The sequence below is a fragment of the Cyprinus carpio genome, chromosome B25 (genome assembly GCF_018340385.1).
Source record: "Cyprinus carpio isolate SPL01 chromosome B25, ASM1834038v1, whole genome shotgun sequence".
NCBI classification, from domain to species: Eukaryota; Metazoa; Chordata; class Actinopteri; order Cypriniformes; family Cyprinidae; genus Cyprinus; species Cyprinus carpio.
Window position 1 is genome coordinate 22,936,398 of NC_056621.1, and position 18,866 is coordinate 22,955,263.

The window sequence follows — 18,866 nt, forward strand, 5'->3', positions numbered from 1 at the left end:
TGTGTGTGAGACTGATGTTGTGTGTGTGTGTGTGTGTGAGACTGATGTCGTGTGTGTGTGTGAGACTGATGTTGTGTGTGTGTGAGAGAGTGTGTGAGACTGATGTCGTGTGTGTGTGAGACTGATGTTGTGTGTGTGAGACTGATGTCGTGTGTGTGTGTGTGAGACTGATGTCGTGTGTGTGAGAGAGTGTGTGTGAGACTGATGTCGTGTGTGTGAGACTGATGTCGTGTGTGTGTGTGTGAGACTGATTTCGTGTCGTGTGTGTGTGTGTGTGTGTGAGACTGATGTCGTGTGTGTGTGAGAGACTGATGTCGTGTGTGTGTGTGTGTGTGAGACTGATGGCGTGTTTGTGAGACTGATGTCGTGTGTGTGTGTGTGTGAGACTGATGTCGTGTGTGTGTGTGTGTGAGACTGATGGCGTGTGTGTGTGTGTGTGAGACTGATGTCGTGTGTTGTGTGTGTGTGTGAGACTGATGGCGTGTGTGTGTGTGTGTGAGACTGATGTCGTGTGTGTGTGTGTGTGAGACTGATGGCGTGTGTGTGTGTGTGTGAGACTGATGGCGTGTGTGTGTGTGAGAGACTGATGGCGTGTGTGTGTGTGTGTGAGACTGATGGCCGTGTGTGTGTGTGTGAGAGACTGATGTCGTGTGTGTGTGTGTGTGTGTGAGACTGATGGCGTGTTTGTGAGACTGATGTCGTGTGTGTGTGTGTGGTGAGACTGATGTGTGTGTGTGTGTGTGTGACTGATGTCGTGTGTGTGTGTGTGTGAGACTGATGTCGTGTGTGTGTGTGTGTGAGACTGATGGCGTGTGTGTGTGTGTGTGAGACTGATGGCGTGTGTGTGTGACTGTGTGAGACTGATGGCGTGTGTGTGTGTGTGTGAGACTGATGGCGTGTGTGTGTGTGTGGGAGACTGATGGCGTGTGTGGTGTGTGTGAGAGACTGTGTGTGTGTGTGTGTGAGAGAGACTGATGTCGTGTGTGTGTGTGTGTGAGACTGATGGCGTGGTGTGTGTGTGAGAGACTGATGGCGTGTTGTGTGTGTGTGAGACTGATGTCGTGTGTGTGAGACTGATGTTGTGTGCTCTCTCTCTCATCTAGGCAAGCACAGGAAGCATCCCGGAGGTCGTGGTAATGCTGGTGGGATGCACCATCACAGAATCAACTTCGACAAATAGTGAGCACTAATTCTTTTTATTTTTTTCTATATTCTTTTTCTATCTGGTTTTGTATTTTTTTGTAAAAAAAATCCCTAGCTATGTGTTCTGTGTTACTGTAACCTTTATAAATTACTAACTTGCATTTGTTTTCATTCTGATTTGTTGCCTATATCCGATGCTGTCCGTTTACACGGTCTTTCAATTGTGACCCATATCCGATTCATGTGTTTACACTTGCCATACCGACTGAAAACATCGCCCATGTGCTGTTGTCGTTTACCGCCTCCACGTGTGCTTCCTTACGAGAATAAAGTGACTTGTGCTGACAAAATGAGTCACAGCGATTAAAAACAAAAACAAAAAAACAAATACAGTACAAGTAGACTAAAAAGAAACAAAAAATGCATTACCTTTATCATTTTATTTCTAAACTTAAGCATTCATGTACGAAAAACAATCAAATGTAAAAAATAACTTGTATGTTCATTACAAATAAATTATTAAAATTACAAAAGCAGTTCAATGAAGTGCAGTGAGTGATGCCCTCTTTTCTTTTATTGTTAGATTAACATTATGATAATAATACAGACACACTATACTGTAATGCATGGATCTAATTAGGGATGCTCATTTCGATTAATTTTCCCGACCGACAACCGCCGCTCGTTAATCGATTATTAACCGTTAACTGATAAGATTATAATATTGAATTGGCATTAAATACAAATAAAAAATTGACGCGTATCTGTGACCCTTTAAAAAAATACAAACAATTTTTTTTTTATCAAAGGGTTTATTTTAACGTGCAAAGTGCAAACAGCAGCATACAGAACAGATCAACAACAGAACCTGAATTCAGTTTAAATTTCCACGCACCTGCAGCATTTCTGACAGTGAGAGAAAAATAGAATAAAATAATACAAATAAAAAACAAAATAGGCCTATATATTTTTTTTAAACTTAAAATAATTAACAAATTAAGATGACAAAAAGAAAACACTGAATCCGTTTGAACGAAGCTTTTCAAAAACCGGCATTTTTTTTTTTTTCGTTAGACTAAGATTTTTCGTTTAAAATAAAAATAGCAGCCCTACCTCAACACCTTGTCTAATTTTTATTTAAAAAAAGCAACATATCAACGTGATGTGAGGTCAGTCTGGAGCGCAGCCTGTTGACAGTAGACCCGCGGCAGAAAACACCCTCTCCGATGGGACAGATGTACCGGGAATACACAGGTAACGTCTCGCTAGAGTTGCCAGCTTCGGGAAGCGCTTTTCCAAAGCAGCTTCTTTCTCCGTTTGTGCAAAAATTACCATTGAACAGATTCTCTGCGTTATCTCCTCAGATCGCCGTGCATCGCATCTTCTCCCTGATAACATGGAGGCCAAAGTTTGTTGCCCTTCATCGCCTCGAAGCTTTAGGGTGTTTGCTTCGTAAATGGTACTGCATCGTACTTGTGCTACTGCTGTATTTTAATACGGCGCCGCATAATTTACAGGTAACTTCGTCGCCCTTTCTGTTAAAATGATCCCACACAGTGCTTTCTTTTTCGCTCGCTTCATTCTGCTTCCCTCCCTTGCTCGGAAAAAAAAAAATTCTGCAGGCATGTCACGTGTGTGGCTGCGCGTGCCGACGCGCTCCGTGAGTTAATAAATATAAGCTATATAGTAGGCTATTTTATTTTTAAACCATGCAGCAAACTAAAAAAAGAACCTTAAAAAAAGTTTTAAACCGTTTAACTGATAGTATTAATCGGTCAAAATTTTTACTTTCGGTTAACGGTTAAACGGTCAATATGAGCATCCCTAGATCTAATATAATGTTACACATCAGATGTTTTCCCCCCCCAACAGTTTCCCCAAGCGTTCACTTAAGACAGAGCAGATTATGTTTGCGTGAATTCTGAAATACTGTAATTCTGTATATGTGTGTATTTATTGGGATTGTGCGCTGTCAGAAGCTCTGTTAAATGCACGCACTTCAGATGACAGTCAGCACGAGCCGAGAAAAGGTAGCTACTGTAACGTTAATCCTCTCAGAAAATGTACAAATAAAGATAACTTTAGATGTTTAATTACTACTTGGTGCATTTTTTTCCCTTTTTTGCCTGTAGCTCAAAATAGCTCGTGTGAATTTACACTCATTTTGCCAGCACGGGTCACATATGACGTCATTAAACCACGGAGAAGTACCAAATTGTTGCAGTTTTAATTACATACAGTACGCAATGCCTCAGAAAATCCGATCTGCCTGTTTACATGACAGTCGCATATCTGATTTATTTCCACATATGATTGAGGCCTGAAACCGATCTCGAAATATCCGAATGCATGCGCTTTTTTTGTGCTTACACTGTCATAGAACAGATCCGATCTGTGTCACATATGAGCAAAAAAATGGAATTGGTTCACATTTAACTGGCAGTGTAAACGAGGCCTAAACTTGTCATAGCACTTGCATATCATTGCGTTTTTGTTGATTTTGATTGGTTCTATTGTCCTGTAAGTCATTTTGGATAAAGTAGTGATGTATATATATTAGGGTTGTTGGGAGATGAAGTTTATTGGAGGAAACTGAAAAAGAGGAAACAAAGGACGGAAAGAAATTATGCCGATTATTAGTACCATTGCATTTATGGCTATGACTGTGTACTAACTTTACTAAAATCAAGGCATTGCAATTGCATAAATTAATATTAAAGTTTCAAAGAATAAATTAATTACAAATTATGCAAAATATTTATTTAGCACATTGCAACAATGCAGAGTATAAAATAAAATTCAAACTAAAATGTTTAACTTGACACCACTCATGTGTACATTGAAAAATAATGTACAGGCCTACTGGCCTGCAGAAAGGTTTTAAAATTTAATGTTCTCTCATAAAAACAAAGTGCATTTAGGTCAAGTGCATTTGAAATTTTTCTCTGTAGGACTACTACAATGAAAGTGCATTACTTCTCCATTAGGCAAGAGGGTTATCACTTCTGGGGATGGGGACTTCAGACAGATAACCATCTATCTGTTGAGCGGTTGAGCTTGTCATCTGCCTGACATTTGAGAAAGATTTGAGAGAGTGTATTTAAATAGGGCCAGGGCATAAATAAACATTTATATCAAATTAAAAAAAAAAACATTTCTAGCAGAAATATGGCTACAATCTGATAGTCACATATATAGTAGCCTAAGAACAGAATAGCCTACGTATTTTTATTATTTGAGGCACTTTCTTGCAGAATTTCACTGAACATATCAGACAACGAGGGTGCAGAGAGATGAGTCTTTTTTTCTGCGCTCTGATCTCCTTCTCCGTGCGCTGCTCGTCTCCACGCGGGGTTCTGCCGCGGGTTTTATCGGGGTCTGGTTGATTTCTGGATCGTTTTTCTTTATTTTTGCTTTTTAAGTTATGGTTTTTGTTATTTGTATAGAGTATAGTGTAAGTTCGGAGGATTCAAATAGATCTTATTGAAACGTGTGCTGACAGACTTTACGTGTACGTTCCTTTTTCACTCCGTGGTCCGTCTCAACCTCTTTGCTTAGGAGACGCTTTAGTGCTGCGATTAAAGGAATAACGTCCGCTACAGATGCATCAGAGGAGCTGATCTCTTTAGTTAGCTGCTCAAAGGGGGCAAGAATGTTCTCTATTAAGACCCACTGGTTAGAAGTGAATGTCCCGGGGAGCTCGTGGTCTGCGCTATGCAGGTGCATGTGCAGGTCGCTGTTTCTGTTTGCGTCACCACAACATTTCGGCCATATTTTTTCGTTGATAAGTCTTTCGGCCGAAAACCGAAATATTTTCGGTGGCCGAATATTCGGTGCATCCCTAGATAAAAGCATCTGCTGAATGTAAAATGCAAATGTCTCTTGCATGAATCGGCTTTCTGAAAACACTGTGTTCAAGTTAAAAGAAGGTCAACTCTCTTCATCTTGCATCTTTCTCAACACAAGCACTGTCTGAGTGAATGGCACTAGTGATATATTTCTGCTTCATCACGTGTGTTTGGATCATTGACATGTTATCAAAGTGTCTAATTCTAGTGTTTGGTAATATTAATATTCAAAATCGCTATTTCCTTGATTTCTAAAAAATCGTGGTGAAACATAACATTTGAATTAATAAAATCTGAAGAATCGCTCAGCCCTAATGGCTTCCTTTAACTTGGCTGAGATTTTGAATTCTTAAATGTAGCTTCATGAAGTCTGCAGAAAACCCTGTTTGCTGGAAGAGTGTTTCTGACTAGAAATAGCTGTTTGTGAATGTGACACTTCAATTCTTGGTGTTTGTTTCCTGCAGTCATCCTGGTTATTTTGGTAAGGTGGGCATGAGACACTACCACTTGAAGAGGAACACTCTCTTCTGCCCCACCATTAACCTGGACAAGCTGTGGACGCTGGTCAGCGAGCAGACGAGGGTCAACTACAGCAAGAAGCCGGACGGTCCCGCGCCCATCATCGACGTCGTGCGTGCTGTGAGTCCAGACCAATGTGTCCTAACACGTCTCATACAGCGCTGCTTCATCTCAGATAGAGACGAGTCCAGAGCAGGGTCTTATTCAGCGCTGCTTCATCACAGATAGAGACGAGTCCAGAGCAGTGTTTCCTAACGCGTCTCATTCAACGCTGCTTCATCTCAGATAGAGACGAGTCCAGAGCAGCGTCTTATTCAACGCTGCTTCATCTCAGATAGAGACGAGCCCAGAGCAGCGTCTTATTCAGTGCTGCTTCATCTCAGATAGAGACGAGTCCAGAGCAGCGTCTTATTCAGTGCTGCTTCATCTCAGATAGACGAGTCCAGAGCAGCGTCTCATTCAGTGCCGCTTCATCTCAGATAGAGACGAGTCCAGAGCAGTGTTTCCTAACGCGTCTCATTCAACGCTGCTTCATCTCAGATAGAGACGAGTCCAGAGCAGCGTCTTATTCAACGCTGCTTCATCTCAGATAGAGACGAGCCCAGAGCAGCGTCTTATTCAGTGCTGCTTCATCTCAGATAGAGATGAGTCCAGAGCAGCGTCTTATTCAGTGCTGCTTCATCTCAGATAGAGACGAGTCCAGAGCAGTGTTTCCTAACGCGTCTCATTCAACGCTGCTTCATCTCAGATAGAGACGAGTCCAGAGCAGCGTCTTATTCAACGCTGCTTCATCTCAGATAGAGACGAGCCCAGAGCAGCGTCTTATTCAGTGCTGCTTCATCTCAGATAGAGACGAGTCCAGAGCAGCGTCTTATTCAGTGCTGCTTCATCTCAGATAGACGAGTCCAGAGCAGCGTCTCATTCAGTGCCGCTTCATCTCAGATAGAGATGAGTCCAGAGCAGCGTCTCATTGAACGCTGCTTCATCTCAGATAGAGACGAGTCCAGAGCAGCGTCTCATTGAACGCTGCTTCATCTCAGATAGAGACGAGTCCAGAGCAGCAGCGTCTCATTGAACGCTGCTTCATCTCAGATAGAGATGAGTCCAGAGCAGCGTCTCATTGAACGCTGCTTCATCTCAGATAGAGACGAGTCCAGAGCAGCGTCTCATTGAACGCTGCTTCATCTCAGATAGAGACGAGTCCAGAGCAGCATCTCATTCAGCGCCGCTTCATCTCAGATGGAGACGAGTCCAGAGCAGCGTCTTATTCAGCGCCGCTTCATCTCAGATAGACGAGTCCAGAGCAGCGTCTTATTCAGTGCCGCTTCATCTCAGATGGAGAAGAGTCCAGAGCAGCGTCTCATTGAACGCTGCTTTCATCTCAGATAGAGACGAGTCCAGAGCAGCGTCTCATTCAGCGCCGCTTCATCTCAGATAGACGAGTCCAGAGCAGCGTCTTATTCAGTGCCGCTTCATCTCAGATAGAGACGAGTCCAGAGCAGCGTCTTATTCAGTGCTGCTTCATCTCAGATAGAGACGAGTCCAGAGCACCGTCTTATTCAGTGCTGCTTCATCTCAGATAGAGACGAGTCCAGAGCAGCGTCTCCTTGAACGCTGCTTCATCTCAGATAGAGACGAGTCCAGAGCAGCGTCTCATTCAGCGCCGCTTCATCTCAGATAGAGACGAGTCCAGAGCAGCGTCTCATTGAACGCTGCTTCATCTCAGATAGAGATGAGTCCAGAGCAGCGTCTCATTGAACGCTGCTTCATCTCAGATAGAGACGAGTCCAGAGCACCGTCTTATTCAGTGCTGCTTCATCTCAGATAGACGAGTCCAGAGCAGCGTCTCATTCAGTGCTGCTTCATCTCAGATAGACGAGTCCAGAGCAGCGTCTCATTCAGTGCTGCTTCATCTCAGATAGAGATGAGTCCAGAGCAGCGTCTCATTGAACGCTGCTTCATCTCAGATAGAGACGAGTCCAGAGCAGCGTCTCATTCAGTGCCGCTTCATCTCAGATAGAGACGAGTCCAGAGCAGCGTCTCATTCAGCGCCGCTTCATCTCAGATAGAGATGAGTCCAGAGCAGCGTCTCATTGAACGCTGCTTCATCTCAGATAGAGATGAGTCCAGAGCAGCGTCTCATTGAACGCTGCTTCATCTCAGATAGAGACGAGTCCAGAGCAGCGTCTCATTGAACGCTGCTTCATCTCAGATAGAGACGAGTCCAGAGCAGCGTCTCATTCAGCGCCGCTTCATCTCAGATAGAGACGAGTCCAGAGCAGCGTCTCATTCAGCGCCGCTTCATCTCAGATAGAGACGAGTCCAGAGCAGCGTCTCATTGAACGCTGCTTCATCTCAGATAGAGATGAGTCCAGAGCAGCGTCTTATTCAGTGCCGCTTTCATCTCAGATAGAGACGAGTCCAGAGCAGCGTCTTATTCAGTGCCGCTTCATCTCAGATAGAGACGAGTCCAGAGCAGCGTCTTATTCAGTGCTGCTTCATCTCAGATAGAGACGAGTCCCAGAGCAGCGTCTTATTCAGTGCTGCTTCATCTCAGATAGACGAGTCCAGAGCAGCGTCTCATTCAGTGCTGCTTTCATCTCAGATAGAGATGAGTCCAGAGCAGCGTCTCATTGAACGCTGCTTCATCTCAGATGGAGACGAGTCCAGAGCAGCGTCTCATTCAGTGCCGCTTCATCTCAGATAGAGACGAGTCCAGAGCAGCGTCTCATTCAGCGCCGCTTCATCTCAGATAGAGACGAGTCCAGAGCAGCGTCTCATTCAGCGTTGCTTCATCTCAGATAGAGACGAGTCCAGAGCAGCGTCTCATTCAGCGCCGCTTCATCATCTCAGATAGAGACGAGTCCAGAGCAGCGTCTCATTCAGCGCCGCTTCATCTCAGATAGAGACGAGTCCAGAGCAGTTTCCTAACGCATCTCATTCAGCGCTGCTTAATCTCAGATAGAGACAAGTCCAGAGCAGCGTCTCATTCAGTGCTGCTTCATCTCAGATAGAGACGAGTCCAGAGCAGTGTTTCCAAATGCATCTCATTCAGTGCTGCTTCATCTCAGATGGAAACGAGTCCAGAGCAGCGTCTCATTCAGCGCTGCTTCATCTCAGAAAGAGACGAGTCCAGAGCAGCATTTCCTAACGCGTCTTATTCAGCGCTGCTTCATCTCAGATAGAGACGAGTCCAGAGCAGCGTCTCATTCAGCGCTGCTTCATCTCAGATAGAGACGAGTCCAGAGCAGCGTCTCATTCAGCGCTGCTTCATCTCAGATAGAGACGAGTCCAGAGCAGCGCGTCTCATTCAGCGCCGCTCTCATCTCAGATAGAGACGAGTCCAGAGCAGCGTCTCATTCAGCGCTGCTTCATCTCAGATAGAGACGAGAGTCCAGAGCAGTGTTTCCTAACGCGTCTCATTCAACGCTGCTTCATCTCAGATAGAGACGAGTCCAGAGCAGCGTCTTATTCAACGCTGCTTCATCTCAGATAGAGACGAGCCCAGAGCAGCGTCTTATTCAGTGCTGCTTCATCTCAGATAGAGACGAGTCCAGAGCAGCGTCTTATTCAGTGCTGCTTCATCTCAGATAGACGAGTCCAGAGCAGCGTCTCATTCAGTGCCGCTTCATCTCAGATAGAGATGAGTCCAGAGCAGCGTCTCATTGAACGCTGCTTCATCTCAGATAGAGACGAGTCCAGAGCAGCGTCTCATTGAACGCTGCTTCATCTCAGATAGAGACGAGTCCAGAGCAGCGTCTCATTGAACGCTGCTTCATCTCAGATAGAGATGAGTCCAGAGCAGCGTCTCATTGAACGCTGCTTCATCTCAGATAGAGACGAGTCCAGAGCAGCGTCTCATTGAACGCTGCTTCATCTCAGATAGAGACGAGTCCAGAGCAGCATCTCATTCAGCGCCGCTTCATCTCAGATGGAGACGAGTCCAGAGCAGCGTCTTATTCAGCGCCGCTTCATCTCAGATAGACGAGTCCAGAGCAGCGTCTTATTCAGTGCCGCTTCATCTCAGATAGAGAGATGAGTCCAGAGCAGCGTCTCATTGAACGCTGCTTCATCTCAGATAGATAGAGACAGAGTCCAGAGCGCCGCTTCATCATTCAGCAGCGTCTTATTCTTCATCTCAGATAGACGAGTCCAGAGCAGCGTCTTATTCAGTGCCGCTTCATCTCAGATAGAGACGAGTCCAGAGCACCGTCTTATTCAGTGCTGCTTCATCTCAGATAGAGACGAGTCCAGAGAGCGTCTCCGAGCTTCATCTCCACGAGCAGAGCAGCGTCTCATTCAGCGCTGCTTCATCTCAGATAGAGAAGAGTCCAGAGCAGCGTCTCCTTGAACGCTGCTTCATCTCAGATAGAGACGAGTCCAGAGCAGCGTCTCATTCAGCGCCGCTTATTCATCTCATCTCAGATAGACGAGTCCAGAGCAGCGTCTCATTCAGTGCTGCTTCATCTCAGATAGGACGAGTCCAGAGCAGCGTCTCATTGAACGCTGCTTCATCTCAGATAGAGATGAGTCCAGAGCAGCGTCTCATTGAACGCTGCTTCATCTCAGATAGAGACGAGTCCAGAGCAGCGTCTCATTCAGTGCCGCTTCATCTCAGATAGTGACGAGTCCAGAGCAGCGTCTCATTCAGCGCTGCTTCATCTCAGATTAGTCCAGAGCGTCCAGAGCAGCGTCTCATTAGAGATGAGTGCAGCGTCTCTGCTTCATCTCAGATAGAGACGAGTCCAGAGCAGCGTCTCATTGAACGCTGCTTCATCTCAGATAGAGACGAGTCCAGAGCAGCGTCTCATTCAGCGCCGCTTCATCTCAGATAGAGACGAGTCCAGAGCAGCGTCTCATTCAGCGCCGCTTCATCTCAGATAGAGATGAGTCCAGAGCAGCGTCTCATTGAACGCTGCTTCATCTCAGATAGAGATGAGTCCAGAGCAGCGTCTCATTGAGTGCTGCTTCATCTCAGATAGAGACGAGTCCAGAGCAGCGTCTCATTCAACGCTGCTTCATCTCAGATAGAGACGAGTCCAGAGAGCAGCGTCTCATTCAGTGCTGCTTCATCTCAGATAGAGACGAGTCCAGAGCAGCCGTCTCATTCAGCGCTGCTTCATCTCAGATAGAGACGAGTCCAGAGCAGCGTCTCATTCAGTGCTGCTTCATCTCAGATAGACGAGTCCAGAGCAGCGTCTCATTCAGTGCCGCTTCATCTCAGATAGAGACGAGTCCAGAGCAGCGTCTCATTGAAACGCTGCTTCATCTCAGATAGAGACGATGTCCAGAGCAGCGTCATTCAGTGCCCGCGGCATCTCAGATAGAGACGAGTCAGCGTTCAGTGCCGCTTCATCTCAGATAGAGACGAGTCCAGAGCAGCGTCTCCATTCAGCGCCGCTTCATCTCAGATAGAGACGAGTCCAGAGCAAGCGTCCATTCAGCGCGTTGCTTCATCTCAGATAGAGAGCAGCGTCCATTCAGCGTGCGCGTCTCATCAGATAGAGACAGTCCAGAGCAGCGTCTCATCTCCGATCTCAGATAGAGACGAGTCCAGAGCAGTTTCCTAAGCATCTCATTCAGCGCTGCTTCATCTCAGATAGAGACAAGTCCAGAGCAGCGTCTCATTCAGTGCTGCTTCATCTCAGATAGAGACGAGTCCAGAGCAGTGTTTCCAAATGATCTCATTCAGTGCTGCTTCATCTCAGATGGAAACGAGTCCAGAGCAGCGTCTCATTCGCGCTGCTTCATCTCAGAAAGAGACGAGTCCAGAGCAGCATTTCCTAACGCGTCTTATTCAGCGCTGCTTCATCTCAGATAGAGATGAGTCCAGAGCAGCGTCTCATTCAGCGCTGCTTCATCTCAGATAGAGACGAGTCCAGAGCAGAGTCTCATTCAGCGCTGCTTCATCTCAGATAGAGACGAGTCCAGAGCAGCGTCTCATTCACGCCGTTCCTCTCAGATAGAGACGAGTCCAGAGCAGCGTCTCATTCAGCGCTGCTTCATCTCAGATAGAGACGAGTCCAGAGCAGTGTTTCCTAACGAGTCTTATTCAGTGCCGCTTCATCTCAGATAGAGACGAGTCCAGAGCAGCGTCTCATTCAGCGCCGCTTCATCTCAGAGTAGAGACGAGTCCAGAGCAGCGTCTCATTCAGCGCCGCTTCATCTCAGATAGAGACGAGTCCCAGAGCAGCGTCTCATTCAGCGCCGCTTCATCTCAGATAGAGACGAGTCCAAAGAGCAGCGTCTCATTCAGCGCCGCTTCATCTCAGATAGAGACGAGTCCAGAGCAGGGTCTTATTCAGCGCTGCTTCATCACAGATAGAGACGAGTCCAGAGCAGCGTCTCATTCAGCGCCGCTTCATCTCAGATAGAGACGAGTCCAGAGCAGCGTCTTATTCAGTGCTGCTTCATCTCAGATGGAGACGAGTCCAGAGCAGCGTCTCATTCAGCGCTGCTTCATCTCAGAAAGAGACGAGTCCAGAGCAGCATTTCCTAACGCGTCTTATTCAGCGCTGCTTCATCTCAGATAGAGACGAGGTCCAGAGCAGCGTCTCATTCAGCGCCGCTTCATCTCAGATAGAGACGAGTCCAGAGCAGCGTCTCATTCAGCGCCGCTTCATCTCAGATAGAGATGAGTCCAGAGCAGCGTCTCATTCAGCGCTGCTTCATCTCAGAAAGAGACGAGTCCAGAGCAGCATTTCCTAACGCGTCTTATTCAGCGCTGCTTCATCTCAGATAGAGACGAGTCCAGAGCAGCGTCTCGTTCAGCGCCGCTTCATCTCAGATAGAGACGAGTCCAGAGCAGCGTCTCGTTCAGCGCCGCTTCATCTCAGATAGAGACGAGTCCCAGAGTAGCGTCTCATTCAGCGCCGCTTCATCTCAGATAGAGACGAGTCCAGAGCAGCGTCTCGTTCAGCGCCGCTTTCATCTCAGATAGAGACGAGTCCAGAGCAGCGTCTCGTTCAGCGCCGCTTCATCTCAGATGGAGACGAGTCCAGAGCAGCGTCTCGTTCAGCGCCGCTTCATCTCAGATGGAGACGAGTCCAGAGCAGCGTCTCGTTCAGCGCCGCTTCATCTCAGATGGAGACGAGCCCAGAGCAGCGTCTCGTTCAGCGCCGCTTCATCTCAGATGGAGACGAGCCCAGAGCAGCGTCTCGTTCAGCGCCGCTTCATCTCAGATGGAGACGAGCCCAGAGCAGCGTCTCGTTCAGCGCCGCTTCATCTCAGATGGAGACGAGCCCCCAGAGCAGCGTCTCGTTCAGCGCCGCTTCATCTCAGATGGAGACGAGCCCAGAGCAGCGTCTCGTTCAGCGCCGCTTCATCTCAGATGGAGACGAGCCCAGAGCAGCGTCTCGTTCAGCGCCGCTTCATCTCAGATGGAGACGAGCCCAGAGCAGCGTCTCGTTCAGCGCCGCTTCTTCATCTCAGAGAGAGACGAGTCCAGAGCAGCGTCTCGTTCAGCGCCGCTTCATCTCAGATAGAGACGAGTCCAGAGCAGCGTCTTATTCAGCGCCGCTTCATCTCAGATAGAGAACGAGTCCAGAGCAGCGTCTCATTCAGCGCCGCTTCATCTCAGATAGAGACGAGCCCAGAGCAGCGTCTCATTCAGCGCCGCTTCATCTCAGATAGAGACGAGCCCAGAGCACGTCTCATTCAGCGCCGCTTCATCTCAGATAGAGACGAGCCCAGAGCAGCGTCTCATTCAGCGCTGCTTCATCTCAGATAGAGACGAGTCCAGAGCAGTTTTTCCTAACGCGTCTCATTCAGCGCTGCTTCATCTCAGATAGAGACGAGTCCCAGAGCAGCGTCCTTATTCAGTGCTGCTTCATCTCAGATAGAGACGAGTCCAGAGCAGTGTGTCCTAACGCGTCTCAATCAGTGCCGCTTCATCTCAGATGGAGACGTGTGCAGTGCTGTGGGTCACCAGAAGCAGAACTGAAAACAGAAATCATTCATGCCTTGTGATTTAATCACATGTGTGTCCTGACAGTGTCTGATCAGATGTCCTCACAGATGTGGTAGAATGTGAGAAAGAATGGCTGAGGACAATTTGTGTGTCCCTGACTTCTTGTGAGGCTGATAAATCAATCAGATCAAGTGCTTTAGTGTCTGAGGTTTCCTCATTAGTTTGAGACTTGCTGTTTGACGCTTTAATGGAGAAGTTTACCTTAAAAAGAAAGTTATCAAAATATCATCTTTTTGTGTTCAACATCAAAAACTCAGAACGACATTAGGACATTATTAAATTACCATTTTTAAGGTGAAGCAGCCTTCTCAAAGTTTGAACAGATGGTCATACCCAGTTTCATATCTGAGAAGCATGCTTTTTTTTTTATTGGGATTTTTTTCTTTCTTTAGCATATTCTGTGTATTTGAGTGATTTGTGTGAGGTGTCTCTGGTTCCCGGTGATTATGCTGATCTTGTGCTGTTTTTTCAGGGCTACTTCAAAGTGTTGGGAAAAGGCAAGCTGCCCAAGCAGCCGGTGATTGTGAAGGCCAAGTTCTTCAGCAGACGGGCAGAGAGAAGAATCAAGGGTGTTGGAGGAGGCGTGTGTGCTCACCGCTTAAACCCCTTTTTGCTAAATAAAATATCTGAAAAACTAACGCTCATTGTTGGTGTTTTTTCATGTCACATTGATTGTTCAACAAGTGATTCTGTCCTGATCGAAACCTGTATTCTGTGTCCTTCGTTTGACATTACAGCGTTTACAGCCTTGAATCTTATCAATGGTTTTACTTGGATGTTGATTTGTTAGCCCATCACAGTAACAGTAAGATCTATCATTAAACTGAACATAGAAACGGACAGTTTTTTGTCTAAGCCGCATGTTCAAAGTGTTCTTCAAAGGTTTCTTGTTCTTAGCAGATGATATCAGGGGAAAACTTTAATCAAGTGATGCAGGTAAACCCGTGTTTGCATGAAGTTGGTATTATTTTGTATGTTTTAAGATGGAAAGCATGTTAGCAGTAAATCTAACTGAATCCTGGTTTTTAGGTTGTTCAGAAAGTTTTATCTCGATCAGATGATCTGGATTTGAAAACCTCCATGGTTACTTCACATTGTTTGACAGGAAAAATGCGCAAAGCAATACAAACATCTGAGTTATTCATGTGTAGATCGACTACATGATACACTGGTCAACATTTGAAGTGGATCTAAAACTATTTTCATCAAAGTGTCCCAAAACCAAAATGAGGTTTTGTCCAGGGCAACTTTAACTTTTTTTGATCCATTTCAAATGTTGACTACTGTATATACACTCACCTCACGGATTATTAGGAACCACCGTACACTCTGTTTTCAATGTCTCATAATGCAATTAGTCGATCACGCCAAGTCACATGGCAGTTGCATTCAATGCATTTAGTGGTGTGGGTCCGGGGTCAAGACAATCATCCTGAACTCCAACTGAAATAGACAGGAAATGTGATTATAAGCAACAAATTTCGAGCGCGGCATGGTTGTTGGTGGCCCGAAGGGCCACGGGTCTGGAGTATTTCACAAACCAGCTCATTTACTGGGATTTTCACGCACAACCATTTCTGTGGTTTACAACGAATGGTTTGAAAAGGGAAAGTAAAACATCCAGTATGGCAGTCCTGTGGGCGAAAGTGCCTGATGCTAGAGGCGAGGAAATACCCTTCAAGCTTGATGAGAGCTAGAGCTACAACCGAGGAGAATTAGGGCCACAACACACAAACCGACTGATTACAAAGCAGATGATAGAAGAGCAACTTTAACTGAAAAGAGGCTACAATTTGCATGGAGCCACAAATTTGACAGTTATGGAAAAAACCGTCTGATGAGTCTCGATTTCAGCAAAGCATTAGTGTAGAGCCAGCCACAAACACATGGATCCAACCCAATAGGCTGGTGGTGTAAGCATCTTTGGATGTGGGTGTTTAAAACGGAGCATTGTTCCTGCTTCGACCCCTGTAACCCATCCTCTGTGCATCCCACAGGATAATGCACCATCTCAATCATCAACCTGCAATGAGATGTACTATCCTCACCAGATCAATCTTTGGATGTGGTGGTGGCCCCATCCCATTTCTAAAGAATGCTTTCAGCTTAATAATGCCTTGTTGTTAAACTCAATGCCTACGTGAATTAAGGCAGTTCTCTGAAGGCGAAAGGGGGTCAAACACAGTAATTAGTGCATGGTGTTCCTCATAATCCTTTAGGTGAGTGTACGGTGTTGTGTGTGTGTGTATGTATGTGTATGTATGTATGTATATATACAAAGTTCTACATTTTAAATTCTAAGACTACAAAGCTTGCAAAAAGTGCTCATAACAGACTAAAAAGCTGTCACTCTTTTTTTGAATGTGTATACACAATGTATTACAACATACATTGTGCCACTAACCAAGCTGGGGTGAAAACTTTTTGGAATTTGAACATCAAGGTAAATTGTTCGTAATTTTGTTTTCCGAGAAACATGCAAGTATCTTCTGTTGCTTCTGATAAAGGTAGTACTAAATGGAAAAAAAAGATATATTTCTACAAAAATAAGAAAAAAAATTTGGACATCCTGTTAAAACGCTTTCAATGCCGTTCGCTCTAATACATGGTGTTTCTCTTTCTGGCATCAACAGTGAATGTTTTAAGATTTTTTTTAAATAGTTGCTTTTTGAGTCCCTCAGCTGTCCTCAAGCAGTGTGGAAAATATGGATCTCAATCAAACTCAATACAGTCACTGCTGGAAAGGTTCAAATGCACTGTGCAGAAGATGCTGGAAAACTGCGCTGGAGGATTTTTCTGAAGAACAGAGCTCAGTTTAATTGTTCAGAACAAACAAGGGACTCATGAACACAGTAGTATACTTTAAGTATGATGCAAAGTTCACTTTAAAAGAAAAACTTCTTTTGAGTATACTTGCAGTATAAAACTACTTCAAACTAGTAGTTTTACTGAGACTATACTTCAAAAGTGTACAAAGTATTTAATTAGTAAACTATCAGTATACCTATAAGTGTCACTTTTAAAAGTATATTGCAGTACAAACTACAAACATGGAGGTAAACCATAGTTGTGTGTACTCAAAGTTTGCTAGCTGTTATACTTTGAAGTATACTTAAAAGTATACTTTTATACTACTAGAAAGTAAATAATTTAGGTCCCAAGAAGCAGTGAAACAGTACACCTCACAAGTATACTAATAGAACACTGATATTTGTATACTTATACACAAAGTATACTTAAAAATAACACTTCTGAATCCTTTTTACTTAAGTATACTTTATAAAAATAAACTTGAAGTATACTTATTTTTGGTAAGGGAACCCTAATCAAAACAAATCCTCCTGTGGCTTTCTAGTGGATCTTGAAGACCTGATTCGCTTGTTCAAGTTTTTCACATTCATTCATTCCTTTGTTTTTTATGCTATAAAGAACCTTACAACTGCAGAGGGTCAGACCAAAGTGTGGTACAATCAACATACAGCTACTCCATACATAAAACACACACAATCCAAATAAAACACAGATGCTACCCAGACAGCAAGCAGTTTCGGCCCAGATTGGCCCGCTGGAATTTCACGCGGGCCCCCGGATGTGGCCCAAAACATATTGCGTTGGGTGGGCAACTCCTTGAAGCTAATACAAAAATCATTTTAACCCCACTTTTAACCTTTTGGGGGGGGGGCCATCTCTTCATCTCAGATGGCAGGCTTTTCCAAAACCATGGACCCGAACAGCAAGCCTGATCCCCTTTCAATTTTAAATGAGTTGTGAGACAGTAAGAAAATTTATTTTTGATTTTAAAGACTAGATACTGTTTGAAAATAATCAGGGGGCAACCCGGATAAAGGGGCTATTTCCCTGGGGATGCCCTTGAACCATTAAAGAACGTGGGATTTTATCCTGAAACCCACTGGTAGCCCCCCGCGTTTAGGGGGAAGCTAGGGGGGGGATTTGTTGACTTTTTTTAGCATTACAAGATTAGCTGCTGCATCTGACTAGTTGTGGGAAATTTTTTTGGGTCTGACGGACCCCACATACAAAACATTACATTTGTCCAGATGAGACAATATAAAAACATTAATAACCTTTCTAAAATCTTTCATCGACACAAAAAGTTTTAATCAAGCAAGAGTCCTAATCGGAAAAACACTCTTACCCACAGCATTAACCTGCTCGTCAAATTTCAAATCTGGATCAAACACAACTCCTAAATTCCTTATTTGGTCATGACAGTAGGCTGACCAAGGACCTAAATAAGTGACAATGTCTGAGCATCCTCTGGTGGGGCTTACTTTGGTTTAACTGAACCAAATTGTGAGCCATCCAGCTCTTCACCTCTACACATGGCAAAAGTAAATTTGAACCACAATTCTCTCCTGTTTCAAAGGGAGATGAAGTTGAGTATCATCGGCATACAAAAGGGAAGACATACTGTATTTAATCGAGCCTAGAGGCAGCATGTACAAAGAAAAACAATACAGGACCAGTAACAGAACCGTGAGAAACCCCACAGGTTATAGAAGCTGTAGATGAAACAAAGTCACCAACTTCACCGAGAATACTCTATTCGCAAGATAAGACTTGAACCACTTTAAAACCAACCCACGGGTCCCAACTAAATGTGATAAAGACTTTAGGAGTATCCCATGATCTATTGTAGTCTACAAAGGCTGCACTCAAGTCCAATAGAATCAGAGCTGTAGAATTGCCTGAATCTTTGATTATACAAAGATCATTTACAGCTCTTAAAAGTGCAGACTCTGTACTATGACCCATCCTAAAACCTGACTGAAACTTAAGACCTCATTCTTCTCTATTAACTGTGAACAAACTATTTTTTATAAAACCTTTGAGATGCATGGTAATTTTGAGATAATTATTCAAATCTAGTGGATCTAAGTTAGGCTTTTCAAGAAGCGGCTGAGCAACCACTTGCTTGAGGCCCATTGGAACAACCCCATTATAAAAAGCTACAATTAATAAAAGGAATAATACTGGCCCCAAAGCCCCTCATATCTCTTTGAGAAGACGAAAGGAACCCCCCCTCACAACCCCCAAAGTCAGCTTTATGAATAAAGATGTCCTTACTTGTGCCATGATACCTGTCAAAAAAAGGGCAAACCCTTTACACAATCACGCACCACAGGGTCAAAAAACATCCAAATTTTTTTCCACCAAAAAATGTCGAAACATTTAAATTGCTTCTAATGAAGAAGGGAAAACCAAAAAAATTGGTTGGGATTGATGTAGGGAGGTATATTATTTTGAAAGGGAGTTTATTTTGGGATACTTTTTATTTCAAGGAAAGTGGTCCGCTTTTTTATGGATGCTGTAAGTGCAGCAGGAGGATAATTTTAAGAAGAGCTGGCCAAGGTGATGAGTGTGTG

The 18,866-nt window shown here is 44.8% G+C and overlaps 1 pseudogene; it reads left to right on the forward strand.

Moving 5' to 3' along the window:
* Positions 1-14,081, forward strand: part of LOC109051312 — a 17,714-nt pseudogene extending 3,633 nt beyond the window's left edge.
* Positions 14,082-18,866: the final 4,785 nt, after the last annotated feature.